This window comes from Pleurodeles waltl, chromosome 4_2 (genome assembly GCF_031143425.1).
Source record: "Pleurodeles waltl isolate 20211129_DDA chromosome 4_2, aPleWal1.hap1.20221129, whole genome shotgun sequence".
NCBI lineage: Eukaryota > Metazoa > Chordata > Amphibia > Caudata > Salamandridae > Pleurodeles > Pleurodeles waltl.
Genome location: NC_090443.1, coordinates 173695338 through 173714156, shown reverse-complemented (window position 1 = coordinate 173714156; position 18819 = coordinate 173695338).

The window sequence follows — 18819 nt, the reverse complement described above, 5'->3', positions numbered from 1 at the left end:
GAAAGCCTGTTTGGACCATCAACATAAGCCCTTCATGTCCTTTCTGTCACAGTCGCTGTACTATAGAATGTGGGGCTCCGAGGATGGCTAAGTCACTGAGTCCCTCTCCATATATTAACATAGCTGGAAGGGCCCCAAATTAAATCTAATCTCTAGGGTCTAGATGTGCAGGCATCTTGGTACTCGATGGTGCTAGGACTTTCTGTGCTTTTTGACTAAATTAATTGTAGCAGTTTTACCTTCTAATTTATTAAATACTGAACTATAAATGTTGAAAAGAATATGCTGTGGCTTACAAGTTTTAAAGGGCAGCTTGGACTGGTCTAAACACTTTGGGGCATATTTACAAGCTCCTAGTGCCACCGGAGCGTCACTTTTTGTTTGCTCTGGTGGCACTGTGCTCTGCTCCATATTTACCAGGCCGCGTTTAGCCACTTTTTGTGGCTTAATGCCGCCTTGTATATATGCCCCCCCCCAAACAGGCACACAGGCACATCATTAATACACACAAATGTAGACATGCACAAACTTACTTTAATCTTGAATAGCGAGAGATCTCATCAGCAGACTGAGGACATACGCCTGTTCATATTTATTGCTTCTGTCCCATCAAGTGACTGTCTGTTCATTGTTTCTACTTTTATCTCTGGGAGCCTGTTGAGGGCATAGTCACTCTCTCTCCCTCATGCACAATGCTGTCATTGGCGATGCACATGAAGAGAAGAGATCATTGCCTCCAACCCAAGGGGTGAACATTGCCAATTATTGCATGGCTTCACATGAAAGCTATACAGTGATTGGCCATGATCTGTGAATCTTTCACCCTGCGTTGACTCTTGTGTGCAGCCTACACCTGACTTCTAAGCCAATCCTGACACTACTTTCTTGCTGTTTATGTTAGTAAACAACATTAGAGCAGTGCCAGGATTGGTTCGAGCAGTCAAACCCAGTGTTCATTAGGAGACCGGGGACTATGGCTGTGTTTCTCTCCTGATTCCTAATATTGTGCAGGTAGGAGAGGGGTAAAGTGCGCATGTCCGGTCCAATCTGACATGCTCACTTCACTTTAGGACTGGTTCACTGCTTTCTTAAGCAAGCCCCACCCCCTCCCTCACTCTGAGAGAGAAAGCACCCGGTCCCCAACTCAAATAAAAGAGTATCACAGGCTGTAAAATTAAAAGCACATTATAGAATACAGGAAAAGGACATTGTAAAATGAGTGTGTGTTGGCTCTCAATGAGCAGAGGTCAACGTCCTTTTGCTCCAATGGAGCAGCGGCCCAAATGATTTATCACAAAGCACACCTCAAAATAGCCAAAATGAGCACTGACAAAGAAGAGATACCAAAACACGTCGGACTCAAGATTCAACAATCAATAAATAGCACCTCCTCCCTTTGTGATACCAGTTCTTGTTACAGCCATTGTGAGATTTTTCTCCAGCTACTGTTATTGTGACAATTTTCCGTTAATAGTAGTGCAGCAGTGGTGAGAAGAGGTAGGATTTTGCAGGAAAGCCTGCAAAACTTGTCTTGTCACAGACACTAGTAGCGGTTTCACCAGGATAGCATTGAGTTTGTGTGGGTGGTGTGGAGTGATAGGCGTCCACTATGGTGCATAAAGAGATGCAATTATATGGGTCCATTAGTCCAGCTCTACGGCCCCCTCAATCACTTAATAGAATTATCTTCCCTGTGGATTGTGTTGCTAAGACTAAGTTGCTCTGGGTGAAGATAGTGAGAGACAAATCTCCTTCCTCACAGTCCTACAGGATACTGTAAGTAACAGGGATCCATTACATTAACTGTCGGAAGAGCACTTTATTATCTTAAACTGTACATATTGTCAGCAATTTGAGATATTGAAAATCTGCCCCTGAATTGTTCCTGTGATGGCCCCATGGATCACCACTTCAAATTGCAAAGAATTTACATTGCAAAGTGAAATTCATATTTGCCACTATGCTTTGCAAATTGCACCTGGAATCACTAGCACGACTAACATTGACATTTCCCAGTATTGTGCATGTTTACAGACACAGCACTGTTAATCATCCAGAGTTACGGGCAATTTTATTTATTTATTTATTTTTGTACTTATTTTTATTGTATTGGAGTACGCATAGCCCCATTTTGAAAACTTTGTATTTGCAGTTTTGTTTCCATTTCTTGCTTGCCCCCCTTAAAAATACATTCAGGGTCTCATTTACTAAGTTTTGGTGCAGGGCAGCGCCGCAAGCCTTTTTGCTGCATCAAAAGAAAAGGGCAGGAATGCGCCTTATCTATAAGGTATGGCGCATTCCGGTCCTTGTCCTCTGCGCTGGTGCACAAATTGCTGCTTAGTGCCAACGCAGGCACCCTTGCACTGTGATACATGTGCAGCAAGGGACACCTTCCTGCACATAAACAATCTTCAATGGCGTTTTCCTCTTTCTAAGTGTGCTGTAGAATGCAGCACACATAGAAAGACGAAAAAACAGGGAGAAATAATGTTTTTCTCCCTGTTGCCCCACTTTAATGCCACCCCTGAGGTAGCGTAGGAATCTTACGCATTCCCAGACTTGTAAATCTGGGAATGCATCACATTCCTACTGATTCGATGAGTGTCGCCTGGGAAAACCCACAGCAACACCCATAGAACACCCCTTTCACACAGTGTTATGCGTGAAAGGGGTTCAGTTTTAATTGGCTATGAAAATCCATGCAAGGTGGCTTTGCATGGCTTTGTAAATATGGGCTGGTACACTGCCCCACTGGAGTGTAAAACAAATGACACTCTGTTGGTGCAGTGTATGGCTAGGGACTCGTAAATGAGGCCCTCAGTTTAACGGGCGTCGAGCGGAAGTTATGAATAACGTGGTGGAATTTGTGTGTGTTTGGGTGTTGAATACAGGGAAACATCAATGTGAAATTTGTGTGTCACTAATTGTGCTTATTCAGGTGCAAAACCATGAATACGTGCTACCCCAACTCTTACGTTAGGCTTTAGGTGTTTGTTTAAAGTTAAACATATCTTGATAAACGCTTGTTATTTGGACTGCTGAAAAAGTACATTCATTTTGATGTACAGATAAAAGGAGTATTAACACATAAAGAAATATGGTATTACCCAGGGGCGGTTCCTCCATGAGGGAAGAGGAGCGCCTTCCCCCCCCCCCCGCCAGCAGCGACAGCTGCAAAACCTTCACAAGGAAATGATAACAAACAGTGTTTGTTTTCGTTTCCTTGTAAAGGGGTGGGGCCACGGGGTGACGTGATCTGATGGGGAGTGCTGGGGGAGTGCTCAGCACTCCCGCAGCACTCCCCCTCAGAGCTCATGTGTGTTTGGCCAGCCTTCTTGGGCTGGCCAAACACACATGCGCACAGGGCTCTCTCCATCCCAGCAACACTGCTACTTTAGGCAGCGTCAGGATTGGCCACAGGGCAGGCTGGGAGCCTGTGCCTGCCTCCAGCCAGCAGAAGAGCGGCGCGCGGCGCGAGAGTCAAGGTAAGTTTTTTTTATTTTTATTGAATTACTATCTCCCCCACCCCCTCCTGCCCCCACCCGCGCTTGCCACCCCGCCCCTTTAACACCCGTGTGCCGCGACTGGTATTACCACCTTCCACATGGGAAATCTATGACTTTTAGCAAAAGGAAAAAGCAAGTCCATACCTTTAAGGCCCTCATTACAGGATATTAGTGGGAACTGCATTGCTGTGCATCCAGTTCCCTAGTCTATAACTTTTACAACAGACCGATTTCAAGGGAATACGTATTCTAAAGTGCAGAAGTGGACTAGAAGAGTATTTTGAGCATTCCCATTGAAAATGAAGAATAATCTTGGGAATCTGTAGCAGGCTTTTTCTCTTTTGCAGGCCCTTTTCCCCCACACACAGTTTGGCAGGTTTGACGTCTTATAATGTGCTTGTGGCAGTGGCGTAACGAAACTTGGGGGGACCACCCCCCTGAAAAGTACACAGAGGACCCCCCCTCTGAACTCACTCAGGAGCTCTCAGCTCAGAGCACTGTGCTGAGGGCTCCCCCTGGAGCTCTAAGGACCCCCTGAACCACAGGGAGCCTTTATTACACAAGTGACTTGGGGAAAGAAAAGAGCAGTACACAACCAGCCATTCTACTGCAGGCTGAAAAATCAGTTTTCTCCTACATCAGAATTACAGTGAAACTTGCATCAAGGGCTTACCTGATAAAAACATAAAAAGCCGAAATGCCATTTGGGTACGTTAGTTCCCTTTTATTTCTAATATTTGCAGTAATCTCACAATTAGCTTTTGTGCAAATGATATATGCAGAATCGTGGTATTGCGACAAAAGGCCCAACAAACACAAGATAAGCACCTCAGTGTTCTCTAGCTAAGCTTTCACCCTAAATCCACTCAATAACAGTGAGGTCCGATGACATGCTCTTCTTTTAGGAAGCTGGCAATGCTCAAGACCCAATCTAGCGGAGGGGGCTGGGTGAATCAGTGTTCAACAAACGCAACCTAAACAAATTAAGTTACAAAAGATAAGGCCCAGACGGGAAATGTTTTAGGAATAATTAAAGTGTATTAATCAGAAAATACGAACCGTTTGTGGATAACAGAAATCGCCATACTAAAATCACAAATGTGTTAGTATGGGAGAGTTATCATAATCTTTCTCAATGGAGGACTGTCAGTATTGGTATAGAGACATTTTAGGGTATATTTTCATTATCGTTCTACTCCTTTAATTGAGGCTGAGACCAGTAGGGTGGTGGAACCCGTTGGTGAACCTTGTACTAGCTAGTAGAGCTCCACTGCTGGAAAGAATTAACTTAAGGCTTGGGACATTTCCTTGAGTTTAATACAGTACGTGAGGATTGGTCATCAGTAAAGCATGAAGTCGGTTTCTCACTCTTGGATCAGCTCAGTAGAAGCCCTGGCTGAAGACATCTTGTGTCAAAGGAATTGCTCCAGTATTAAAATTTGGAGTGTAGGCTTGACGTCATATAGGTATAGCCACGAGGTCGCAGCTGCAACCCCTTGCTTGCCCCTTGTGCCTCCTGGCACTGCCTTTGCGGCCCCTGGCCTCAGAGGTGGCAAAATCAGTGCCAGGAACATAGGTGCAGCTCGGTTGGTGCTACACTCTCCTTGTATTTTTTATTACACTAACAGTGTGGTAGTGTAGCATTTTTTTTATTACACTAATAGAGAATAATATTACATGATGCACTATTAGTTTAATAAAAATGAAGTACAATTAACCGGAATATTACCTTCCCTAGCAGCTGAGGTAAGTAAAACATGTTCTTAAATGTATGTTGTATGCATGCTTGCCGGTGAGGGTTTGTTTATGTGAGAGAGATTGTGTGTATGTGTGAATGTGTATATATATATATGTGTCTGTGTGTGTGTGTGTGTGTGTGTGTGAGAGAGAGAGAGAGAGAAGGGGAAGGTCAAATGGGGTGTGATGTCACTTTCTGCTGCCCCAGGCATTTTAGTGAAGTGACATCCATGGACGTAAATCAGTCAGGGTACACTGCCGGTCCACATGAAAGGTTACTTTTGATCAATTTGCCGATCTTCAGCTGTCCATAGAAAAACTAATTCTCTCTAGAGTGGGTCATTGATGATGTTTCAAAGGTTTATTGGTCCCAATTCTGCTCAGCTGGAAATCGCAAAGGATCGCAATATCGAAAAACATGCTCATGTCAAAAGCAGGCACAGCCTAATTCCAAAGCATCATGCAGGGTAATCCATTTGATGGAGTAGTCAGGCTCAGTCAGGTAAACTCATTGATGGTTCTTTGATTGCACTATTTAATTTTAATTTATGTGAGCACTGGCTCAGGGCATTAAACAGTAAAACCAGGATTTACTCATCTATTGTGATGACACTCCGCTAATTCCAATCGCGGCTTACTTAACTGTGAAGGGGTGGGGCGGGTGCAGCACGTGGGAGGTTTTTAATAAAAAAAAGTAAATAAATAAAAATGTGCCTCCTCCGTTGCCGCTCCTTCGTCGTGGCTGCAGACAGGCACAGGCACTCAGCTTGCCCTGCGGCCAATCCTGACGCTGCTCAGAGCAGCGTCAGGATGGACTGCGAGTGCCCAGCCAGTCTTTCCAGAGAGTCTACAGTGCATGTATGTTTGGCCGGCTGTCTCGGGCACTCGCCTCAACTCGTCACCCCCATGGCCCCGCCCCCTTTCACCACGAAGGGATAACAAACTATGTTCATTATTCCTTCGTGGTGAACGGTATGCAGCTTCTGCTGCTGGCGGGGGAGCGACTCTCCTCCGCCCTATTGGAGGAGCCGCCCGGGTTAATTCCATTGGATGGGCCATGACAGAAGTGAAGTATGATGTGCTCCCTTCATCAAGGACTGAGTCACAGGGTATTGCAGACATATTTGAGTTTGGATTTCCAACAGATTTAGCTGTGGTGTCAGTAGGGATGAAATATGCCTTTTGATCAGCATTTGCATATTACCCTTTTCACTCTTTTTGTTTGAATCAATATGGTGCTGTTAAACCTGACAGCCTTAGGATGATCTCTCCAACTTCTTGCTTACCTCCTCCACTTTTCTGACCTTGTTTTTGCTGGTACTCAGACACAGTGTCCTTTACCACTGCTAACCATTGCTAAAGTGCTTGTGCTCTCGCCCCTAAACATGGTAAGATTAGCGTATCCCCAGTTGGCATATTTCATTTGCTTATAGGTCCCTAGTAAAATGCACTACATGTGCCCAGGGCCTGTAAATTAAATGCTACTTGTGGGCCTGCAGCACTGATCATGCCACCCACTTAAGTAGACCCCTAAACCATGTCTCAAGCCTTCCATCGCAGAGCCTGTGTGTGCAGTTTTGCATTGCCATGTCGACCTGGCAAAGGAACTTCTTTTGCCAGGCCCAAACCCTCCCTTTTAATACATATAAGTCACCCGTAAGGAAGGCCCTAGATAACCCAGAGGACGGAGTGTAATGTATTTAAAAGGCAGGACATGTACTTTTTACCTTTTCATGTTCAGGTAATGAAACATTCCCAAAGTAATTTTTCACTGCAGCACGGCCTATGTCTCCCATAGGATAACACTGGGATTACATTATTACATCTTATAAGTACAATTTGCAGCCTGGGTAAGATAAAGGTTTCGGGTTTGGTGTTTCTGGAATCACAATTTAAAATCACAATTTATGATGATGTCAGATTTTAAATTGCAATTCTGAAAATACCACTTTTAGAAAGTTGTCATTTTCTTACTAGCCATTTGGTGCTTGCTGCCTGTCTCTGATCACTTTTCTGGGGCAGGTGACAGCTGGGCTTTGTTCCCTCTATACATCCACAAACAATGGGAGCTCTGGTGTGGTTTCGTCATCATATAAATTCTTTATTTGGCTTAAAACCTTAAAAGTATAAAATGTGGGTAACTATACAATAATTCATAGAGTTAGTCTGTTAAATAATGTATTGCTATACAATATTCTTAATTCATAACATTTCATATTTACAATGCTCTCCTAACATGGATCAACCCATTTTCCTAACCCCGAATACTAATTTAATTTCTCTGCTGATTTACAAAGTACATTGTGCACACCCGCTTAATCTGTTTATGTTTCAAATAAAACTATAACTCTTATGATTTACATATGGCGCAGCTCTAAATAAAGTGGCAGTGCTTTTACTTTAAACCTACATATTATACAAGACCGATAGTCTGTATTACAATCATTCAATATAACTTAAAAACAATTAATTTATAAGCTTCACATACTATATTTTATGGCGGCCCTGTAAGCTCCACTAAAACCCCTCATATTTCAATTAAAAATCCGCCTAGCACACACGTTACATAAAAAAATCTCAAGTCTACTAATAGCTGAAGCGCTTGACCCCGATTTATCATATTATGTTCTTTAAAAATTGGTTTTAAAAACTTCTTACGTACATCTAAAAACTAAAAACAATCCAATAAAATATGTTGGGCACTGCATTTTTGTTGTAGGCTACATGTACATGAACTCTGGTCTTCCTTAAGTATGGTTTTTGCTTTAGAGACCATATAGCCGGGGTTGTTCATGCCGTCATTTGACATTCCTCCTTTATAGCTTGTATCATACTTGAGGGCGGCAGCGATAGCATGCGTTTTACGCATTTACCCTCTTCTGTCTCCCAGCTCTGCTTGCCAGAGAGTATTAGGACTTCTACCCCATATTGGAATTGAGGACGTACCATAGCATTAAACGCAGACACCACCGGACATAGGCACTGACCCCCATATTTACTGCTAAATTGTTTTAACCCCCATACTGATGTTAAAGCTCTATTCTTTAGTGCTTCAATATGTTCTTGCCATCTTAATTCAGAGTCAAACCACATGCCTAAACATTTATAACTTTTAACCCTTTCTACTTTTTCTTGTTTTCCCTATTACCATTATTTTCATTTTATCCATATTTACTACCATTTTTTTTCTTCCTTTGACAGTAAGAGTTAAGCACATCTAATTTTCTTTGAAGTCCTAGCTCCATTATATCAACGATCACCAGGTCATCCGCATATAATAAACAGGAGATATGAACTCCGTCAATTTTTTGAGCTAAGCCTTTAACCTCCTTTAGGAAGCCTGTAAGTCTGATAAAAATATAGCAAATAATAATGGGGCTAGGACACAACCTTGGCGCAGCCCATTCCATATAGGGAGCTTCTTTGAGAGTGAACCACTCGTATCTAAAAAAAATTACTTGGGCCCAATTATGTGAATGCAGACCCTGAAGGAGAATTAATATATATCCGAATCAACCCCCAACCGGTTTAACATATCCCATAACAGTTTCCTATCCACCAAATAAAACGCTGTACGGGAATCGACAAAGCAAAATAGATTTCCTCACATTTCAATTTACTTTTTTGCTAGTGACCAAAGACTGAAACAATGATCTATTGTCGAATGACCTTGCTCTGCCGGTATCAAATCGTTTATCTCTGCCCAGGATTTCATTTCCCTCAACAATAACTTTGTGAAAACTTTTTTGCCTATATCTAATAAACTGATTAGTCGATTGTTTTTTTGGTTGTGTTCGATCATCCTTTTTATAGATCGGCCTAATAATGGCATTCTTCCGATTCTCAGGGAAACAACCATGATCTAAATATTTTTGAAATGTAGCATAAAAGAATTAGGCCCACCAGTCGATATTATTATTTTTTAATATTATTGCTGGAAGATTATCTGGCCCCACAGCTTTAGTTATTTTGAGCGCTGCAACTGCTTCTTTTATCTTTTGCAGGGAAAAAGCTGATCTTACATCCCTACCTATTTTCCTATTAACTCCACACTCTCCCTCAACATCCATTCCTCTATATACATTGCACAAGTGTTTATTCTAGTCATCTTCACCAACCAAACACCGCATAGTTCTAGTAGCTTTTCCCTCCCTTATCAATTGCCAGAATCCTCTAATATTTTGAGTTCTTATCACATCTACCATTACTTCCCAATTCCTATTTATATTTTCCCTTTTCATCTGCCTTAAGATTGTTTTATAACCTTGTTTTGCTAGACAGAGCTTCTGTTCTACTTCTGTAGTGTGTCTTTTCTTAAATTCCCTTTCTAATTTCCACATCTTCCTCTTCTGGCTCCTACACTTCTGGTTATACCATGTATTTTTGTTAGCCCTGCATACCTCTCCCTTCGTCTTTTCCTCCTGCGTTGGTTTTAGCTTTACTTTTAAAAATTCAACTATTAACTCAATTCCCCTCTTGTATCCCTTAAAAGTATCATTTAGGTCTTCCTCCATACTGATATCTCTATAATTTACTATCAATTTGTTAAGCACTTTTAGACTACTTTCTGTAATTCAGGTAGTTATCCTACGTGGGTATTCTGACTGCAACGTCAACACTTTTTCTCTTTCTCTTCGGGCATTGTTTACAGGCCCGATTGTAAGCCGAAGAGGCCAGTGATCGCTGCCCTCTAAGTGCTCAATCCCGAAATCTAGTACTTCTCCAAGATGCCAAGTTTTTATGAAGGCATAGTCAACAGAGCACTCCTGATTGCCTATTTGAAAGGTTTGCTTTGCTGGGCGATCCGTCTTCATACGCCCATTTATGCAGAACAGACCTAGTGTTCTTACTAGAGACAAGTCCCAGGGAGTACATTCTGCAGTTGGAAAAATACTATGTCGAATTTTTGTGGCAGCTAGCAGCTCCTTATACAATTTATCGCTACTATTGGGGTCACGTTTATGGTCAAAATCTCCCAAAATTAGGATCAAGTGTTCCACTTTATCTGTACATATTGCTTCCAAGTCTTCCTCAAACAATCCCTGCTGGGTATCATAATCACGTGTCATCCCTGGTTGTATATATACATTAATCATCGTAAGCTGTTTGGACCCTCCAATATTATTGTAGAGGTCTACTTGTCCTGCCAGTAACCAGCGACATTTAGTTTTTATCTCTGTGATTCTATTCGCTATTCTTGATGGAGTCAGAGTTATTAGGCCCCCGAGGGACAGCCTGAACCTTGCCGAGTTGCACCCCTAAATAGCCTCATAAAACCATCTACTGATTCAGGTTCTTCACACAACTCTATCATACTATTCCAGCCTTACATTAAATAGAACTTGTTTTAAGTGTTTTTTATAACCTCCTAAGTTCCAGGAAAAAATCAAATGGCTGTGTGAAGCACTTAACTCCTAGTCCATATCACTCAGCTCCCACCCGCTGTGATTATCAAGAGGGTTTTAGAAGGGACTCGGATTGGTTCCTCAACTTTGGGTCATTGTGCTCTGTTTGAATGGTTACATTTAATCTGCCCTTATTACCTTCCACACACGTCCTTTGATTTTTACAACCTACCAAGTTATACTGCACTTGGTTGGGGAACAGACCTGCATGGCACTTAAGCGCTCTACTATTGCTTTCCTTGAGCATTGGTTTGCTTAATTGAACCAATCTTATAACCTCCTTCATTAACTCCATCTCTTCTCGCAATACCAATTATCGGACACATTCAGAGGAAAAGAGAGCCTTTGTCACTTCCGCCCCGTCCGAGTTCAAAGTAAACCCTATTTGCTTTATGTCCTCTGACTCAATCTCATATAAACTCAGGCACAAGGCCATAACTTCTAAAAGGGGTGGTTCAGGGGCTTTAGCTTTCTCTGCCGTTTTCTCCCAATCTCCCTTCCCCAGGGTTATATATCCATCTACTCTTACTTCCTTCTGGACTGTACATCTTCCTCTTAGTTCCAGGGCCCTTCTGTGGGGATAAAATTCTAGCCTTCTCCTGGCAAACTAAATTATCTACCTCTTCACTTTTCCCCCTTTCTTCTACTCATCTAATGGTATTTCCTTCCTTTTTTCCCTATTTTCCCTTCCTGCTTTCAGTACCACTCTTTGGGAATACCTCTTCCCTTCTACTAACTGAATGTCTTCCATATATGGTACACTAGGTGCATTTTGTGGCATGCTCCCCCTTTTTGGGGCAACCACTTATGCCCTTGTCCTTGGATTATTCTTAATTTCTTGTCCCTAACTACCTTCCCCCCTCTCTATGGGCCCTTTGCACCCAATGTTTCTTTGCTTACTTTGCTTGTTTCTTTGGGGATTACAATAGGGTCTATATCCTCTCATTCCCCATCATCATCTCCTTTTTATCACTAGCATTGGTTGTTTAGAAATATATACTAATGGACACTCTGTTAACTTAATTGTATCTCCTAACTCTCCTTCTCTACTTTCATTTGGGATACCTGTCTCTTGATCCCTTTTCTCCGGCACAGGTTGTACCAGTACAGGCATCCAACTGTTAATTTGTTTCAACTCCTCTGTTATCCCTTGTAATAGATTTTTGTGTACTTTACTCAAACCATTGTTTGCTGTCAGTACCTCTAGGATAGCCTGTAAGGTATTTTTCATTAGAAACATTACATCTAGTAAGGGTTCAGCAGGTACGGCAGTAGTATCTAAAGCAAGGGCTGACTGCCTAACCGAGGGAGAAGAAGGTGAGAGTGTGTCCATTTTACTTTGATCTCTAATACCCCCTCCAAAACCCTCCTTCACTTCCTTTCTCTCTGATACAGAACAAAACGGGTATTTTACCTCTAATGTAACGCTATCCCTTACTTGAGGTAAGAGGCATGATGATGAGGACTGCCTAGGATCCAATGAGAGCCTCCCCCCAATAATCTCCTCTGCCCACCCCCAGAAATAAATCCTCTATCTGCAGTGAGTCTAAGGTCTGAGAGTCGTTCCTTATGACATGTTCAGTTTCACTCTGATTAGAATCAAACATATTTTCCCCCTTTGACACCTGTGACACCCTGGGGATCTTTTTAAAATACTTCCCCACAAATTCTTTAATTGATGCCCCCAATGGGTTTATAGTAGATCTTTCTTCATTGTCTCTCTGAACATCCTCTTTGTGCAATATCTGCAGTATTTTCTCTCTTTCTGGCTACTAGCTGTTACCCACAGAGGCTGTTTACATTTGAGACCGCCTTTATTTTAGAAACTGCCTTCGATCCCTTCTTTGTGCCACATGTACCGCATGACCACGCTTTGTTCGGCGGCATGCTATATGTTATATTTGCTGTATATGCTGTATGCTGTATGCTGTAGGTTGTATGTCTGCCGCCTGCAATAAATACTGAAGAACCAGACTGTAAGACTGTAAGACTGAAGGGATTCCTGAGTATGGACTGGAGAGGGCAGGCCCCCTGAGTATAGCAAGTCGCACTGGCCTAATGTCAGCTGCCTCCACTCCACCTCTGAGATCTGCGGCTCTGAGCCTTACTATGCCTTCCCAGGTCCTACTCTAGTATTACCAGGTCTCTTTGACTACACTTAAACTACACTGGTTGCACATTTTACAGTGTTTCCGGGTCCAGGTGAAAGACTCAGGAATCTGCACAGATGGGACCACTTATGCCGCTTACGGGGCTAGCACAGATTAGAAGGACTACTGGAGAGCACAGAAGCTGGATAAGAAGCTCACTTGTTGCATAATTATATCATTAATTACTATAGTTAAACGAGCATTAATTAATTGAACGAGCAGGCAGCCAGGCAACCAGACAAGCCACGATGCACTGCTGTAGTCTTCCTTCACTACTGCCACAGGCTGCCTGAGCCTTTATTGCTTTTTCTATGCCTCCTGGCAAGGGGTATCACGGAGTATCTATCTGTGGTCGGAGGTAGAAGGTAGTAGGAGGTAATAGGAGCCAATAGTCAATAGTCAGTAGCCAATAAGTCAATAGGCAGTAAGTACAGCCTGCATAAAGCAGTTGTGAAGCAGGCGTGAGGCACAAACCTACTCCGTCTCTTTACCCCCACCGGGTCTTAGCAGATCACAACACGTCACAAGAGGCACTGGACTGCGCTGGACGCACTGGGCGCAATGCAGCGCTGGATACTGCGATGCCACAATGTCGCTCCCTCGCGTTCTCACTGTCTTCCATGTCGCCTGTGTCTCTGCGCCTCCCCCGCGCCTGCCTTCCCTCTTCCCACTGCAGCCACACCGGGGTCAAGGTCCCCCAAGCTGGCCCAGCAGAGAGCGGCCCAGGAGAAGCAACAGACGACGCGCCCGCGTCCGATCCTGACCTCGCGATCCTCCTCCGGAACTGACTCCTCCTCTCCTTCCTTTCGTTTCCTCTCCTTGTGTCGGCACAGGAAACCCATGCATCCGCCACCACCAGCACACAGGTGTGAGAAAGTACCACGCTCAGGTGTGACTTGATGGCCCATCCAGGACAGGATGGGAGTAAGAAGCTGGACTCAGTCTCACTTACACCTGAATAGGCTGTGTCCTGTCCCCACACCAAGTGCTGCATAACCCCTGTAGTGCAGTGGTTCCCAACCTTTTGACCCCTGAGGACCCCCAATGAATCATTACTGGAAGCCGGGGACCCCCAGCAATTTGTATGATTTAATTTTCTAACATTAAAACAGTAATTTGCAAAAAATATAACAAGTACACACCAAATACTCAAATTACTAAAGATAAAATTATTTTATATTGAAAAAATATGCAAAAATCTACACATTTTATTGGAAAGGTTGGCGCTGCATCTCGGCAACTACCTTTTCAATGTTTAGTTTTATTTAGGAAAGGTGAATCCTCAGGTCAGATTCTACATTTCCGCAGCGATTTCTGTTTTTATTTTTGAGGTATGCAAGATCTGAGAAAGCTTTTTCACATAAATAAGTGAATGGGAAAGGAAGTAAACCATAAGGGCCTCTCATCTCTCCCTAGCTTCTCTGTCACATGTAAATCATTTGTTTTATAGCACCTCTCATACCACTGTAGGGTGTCAGGGCACTATACAGGGGACTACAAGGTGTAGGATTTACATGTCATCCACACTAGTAGGCATTTTCAAAGAGTGCTTGGTCCGGAGAAGCACAAACTTAGGATTCAGAACACGGCACAGTGATTAGCGATGACGACAGCACAGTGCTTAATTTGTAAATAAAAACGTGCCCAAATCCCTCCTCTTAAACATGCGGCTGCTGCAATTAAATGTGGGTACACAGAATACTGAGGCAGCATAATCCTGAAGCCATCTCGGGACTCTTCAATCCATATAAAGCCACTCCCTGCCACTTCAGCTCAATCTAGCAGCATTCTACTTTCTCCCTTTGTGACGCTTTTTTGTGTTTCCCTTCTTCAGTCTTTCCCATATGTGTCTTTTGCTCGCAGCAAATGCTTGAGGCAGAAGAATAAGCCCCGCCCTCAAAAATAAGTGCTGGTGCTCAGCACCGGAAACAACAAGCACAAATTAAGCACTGCGTTAGCAATAAGAATGTATTTCTACACAACCAAACCATTTTTAGCAGTATAAGGAAAATGAAAGACTAGGAAAAATACAACTTTCTAATTTGTGCCATGCGGTTTGCATGCAGCTCTTAAATGGCAGTTCACAGCTCACTGTGCTAGATTACGATTATGAACTGCATAGTAACAAAATAATCTGTGACAAAAGCAGTAACCCACTGTGCCATGTACATAAAATACTGTTCTTTGCATGATACACATTATTTGCAGCAGGCATATTAACCATCTGCACTATCTTTGAGTCAAAACAGTCACTGCACAAAACTCCCATCTCTCTCCAGCAGATACATTAAACACTTGAGTTAGCATGACGCTTTTATCTTTGCTGTACAAGGAGCTTTGCAGTGCGTTTAAAACTGCTAAAAAAAGAAAGTAATAAATATGAAATCATGCACGTACATGTTTGTCAGAGGCCCCAGCTGGAGAAGTGCCTTCCTCCCAGCCCAGGCCTGCGGACCCCCTGGGAATGTGTCACGGACCCCTGGGGGTCCGCAGACCACAGGTTGGGAACCACTGCTGTAGTGAGTCTGGAGCCAGGGCAGGAAGGGTAGGGCCTCTTTGCACTTCAAAGGCCTGTCTTTGAAGTCTCCCCCACTTCAAAGTCCTAACCTGGTATATGTACTGGACCTCTGACACCACCAACTCAGTACATGTCTGGACCTGTGAATACTCTGACAGGAAGAAGGACTGCTGTGCTGCTGAAGGACCGCCACTCTGCTGGAGTGCTGCCTTGTGGTCCTGCCTGCTGTTCACCTGTCTGGGTGAGGACTGGACATGCATCACTTGAACCCCAAGTGACTCAGTGGACTAGCTGGCTGGCTTCCTGATCTGAAGTCTCAGGGACATAAAACACTTTTAAACACCCTGCTCCTGCACCTGGACTCTGCCATCTGTGAGTATTCGCTGCCAAGTGGTTCCACCCCAATCCTGGACCCTTGGAAATGGGCCTAAGTTGTTTGCGTGAGCAGAACCAATGCTTCCTCTGCTGCAGAAGCAAAATTCCCCCATCACCACTGTTGCCTGATTCAAAACCGGCCCATTGCCGTTGGAACCGCTACTTCAGTGCTTTTCCCGGTGCAAGGACCTTGCATCCCCTTCGACAGCATGCTCGACGATAATGCTGAATTTCTGCATTGCAGCCAATGCAACTTGCACCCTAACTCTGCAACATCTCAGAACAAAGGCATTACCGCTGTTGCGTGGAAAAAATCAACATATCGCCTTTACTGCAAGGTTCCAAACCAACGCAATGCTCCGCAACAAGGATTTAAGGTATTTTGGTTCAGTTGGCCCAAATGGGTCTCTGTAGTCAATCCATGCTCCATCATGGTCAGCCTGTACTTTGACTTTGTCCAACTTCAGCGCGACCAGATATCTCCAGTTGGCGCTTCTTGCTTCTATTCGCTATTTTACAGTTTAATCTTTAAAACTTCACAACTTAGGTTCTACTTATTAGATTTTTCTCATTTTGTTTGTTTTATTTATTAAACAAAGCTCTATTTTTCTAACCTAGTGTGGAATCTTTTTGTATGCTGTTTTCACTGTTTTACTGTTTGAAGTGTTGCACAAATACTTTACACATTGCCTCTAAGTTAAACCTGACTGCCCTGTGCCATGCTACCAGAGGGTGAGCACAGGTTAATTTAGGATTTGCCTGACACCCTGAATAGGATTGTGGTTGCTGCCTGACCAGGGCTGAGACCTCAATCAACCAAGAACCCAATTTCAGGTGCCCAGACTTTCCTAGTTATATCCAGTCATACTTACCGGAGACTTTACTTTGAATCAAACCTGCTTTGAAAGACAGAAACAACTAAGCAGTGAGTATTTGAAATGTTTACATTATCCCTCACATAAACCCCACCCCATGAATATTAAACATTCCTAGAGATTACCTGATCAGGGATATAATTTTGTCCATTTCAGTCGAAGGCAACTTTGCACAGGCTTCTCTAATCTCATTATAAAAAACCTTAAAACGACATATTATAAAGCAGTGAGGCGCATCATTAGTTTGCAGACTATGGATATTATTTTATTATTATTATGATCATATTGTGCCTGTGTGGAATTCTCTACAATGTCTTCCACTTAAAGCCAGGACTATGTTCAAATTAGGCCTGGATGGAAAATTTCATTCTGCTCACGGAATTGGCAGAATTTGCAACTCTGTGTTACTTTTGTAACACAGAGTTCCGGCCAAATTCCGCCAATCGCTAAGTGGCAGATCTTTTTTCCCCACAAGCCTCCAGAAAGGAGAGCTGGCAAGCAAGAGTAAGATTTGACGCTCTTTACTGCAATTTTCAGTCACTAGGAGGACTTTCTGTGAATTTTCTAACGTGGACAGACGTGAGCAGTCGTGGTCCGAGGGCTGCTTCTCAAGTAGGTTTTCTACTTAAGTGGCAGCAAAATCTCAACTCGAATGGCAGCGACCTCTTATGCACCATATAGCTCACTACTGACACTGAATCACAGTGCAAGCAGTGTGATGTGCATATTTCTGTCCGTTAGCGGAATTCTGCTGAACCTCACTGAGTTTTTACATACCTCTGCATACTTCTATAGAGCTAAATTACACAAGTCCCACCCACCCCAGTTCAAGGAGCTCTGTCTCATGCACAATGCCCTGCACATGTAAGGGCCTCCAGAATTCCTTGACTGGATTTCAAAATACTGTCTTCTCTGGAACCGCAGATACTTACTTTTGCTCTTGCTTTTGCAAAACAGATTCAGTGTTCAAGGGCCACTGTGTTGGAACTCTTTTCTTGGTACACTCAGTGAAGAAGACCAGTGTCTACAATTGCATAACAGTTTTTTACCACCTTTTTGCTGTAAACAGATTCAGCTGTTTCTCGCCGGTAGTACTGTATACAATACAACATGGAGTGTGTTTTGGGTCTCTCCACTCCAGATCATGACTGGATATCTTTCTTCTCCTTTTCAGTTCCCTGTTCTTTATTAGATGGCTTTCTTCTCTGTTATTGTGTTTGCCCCACTCCTGGAACATAGTTTCTTTAACCTTGCTTTTTGATTGGATAAAATGTATCCTTTAACAAATAAAGTCAAAGAACTACTTTTCTTTTTTCCCTTGTTCATTCTTAATTACAACTCCCTGGAAATCTATGCCCTGCTCTTTTCTCTGATTCAGAGTGTGTTTATATTTGTTCCCTTGCTGCCCAAATGTCCCCCATCCTTTCTTTCCCCTTCGACTCTCCATCACACTGTCCTCCACAGTTTGCTCAGGACAGGATGGCAGGATTGGTGATGCCCTGTATGCTGTATGTCAGCTAACGTACCCGACACTTTCTGATTCCTATCACCCTCCTTCTCGGCTTCAATATTGGATGTATCAATCTTGGCCTGTTGTGAGATTTCGCCTGGATTTCTCACATCATGTGCTCAAAATCTGAGTCCAGCAGGTTGATGAGGAGTGAGTTCAGGTTTCACAACGGTCTCACTGAACTATAAGTCTGCGCCTTACAATAATGTGCAGCACAGTAAGTAGAGCTTCCCAAATGAAGACAAACACTCTCAGAGGTTCAAAGTATCCAGATCGGGTTTAATCGAGCCTCAGTAGCTATACTGCAAGTGTAAAAGCTATTCCATCTGTGAACATGCACCAAATTTATAAAGATGGTAAAAGTAAACCCTTAGCACTCCACAACCTCCTAATATGTCTGTCTCTATTTCCAGGATATGCGAAGTAGAAACTGCAACCTTATCACAAATACATCTGCAAATATTGCACACATTGATTCTAAGAGCTCTATACTTCTAGCAGTGTGTTCCAGCCAACTCTGTTTTGTAAGATTTCTGGCTTCCTATAGAGGGTGAATACATTTACAAACTGGCTGGTTTCTGACTAGGCACAGCTGGCAATTGACCTTGTGCCCTTTGCAGCACCCAGAAAACCGAGAATACATTTATTTGAGCTATACTTGGGCACAGGTACAACTTTTGAATTTGCAGTTATAGCAGTTGACACTCAGAATAGATATACAAGCTGAAGTGAACACAGAAAAC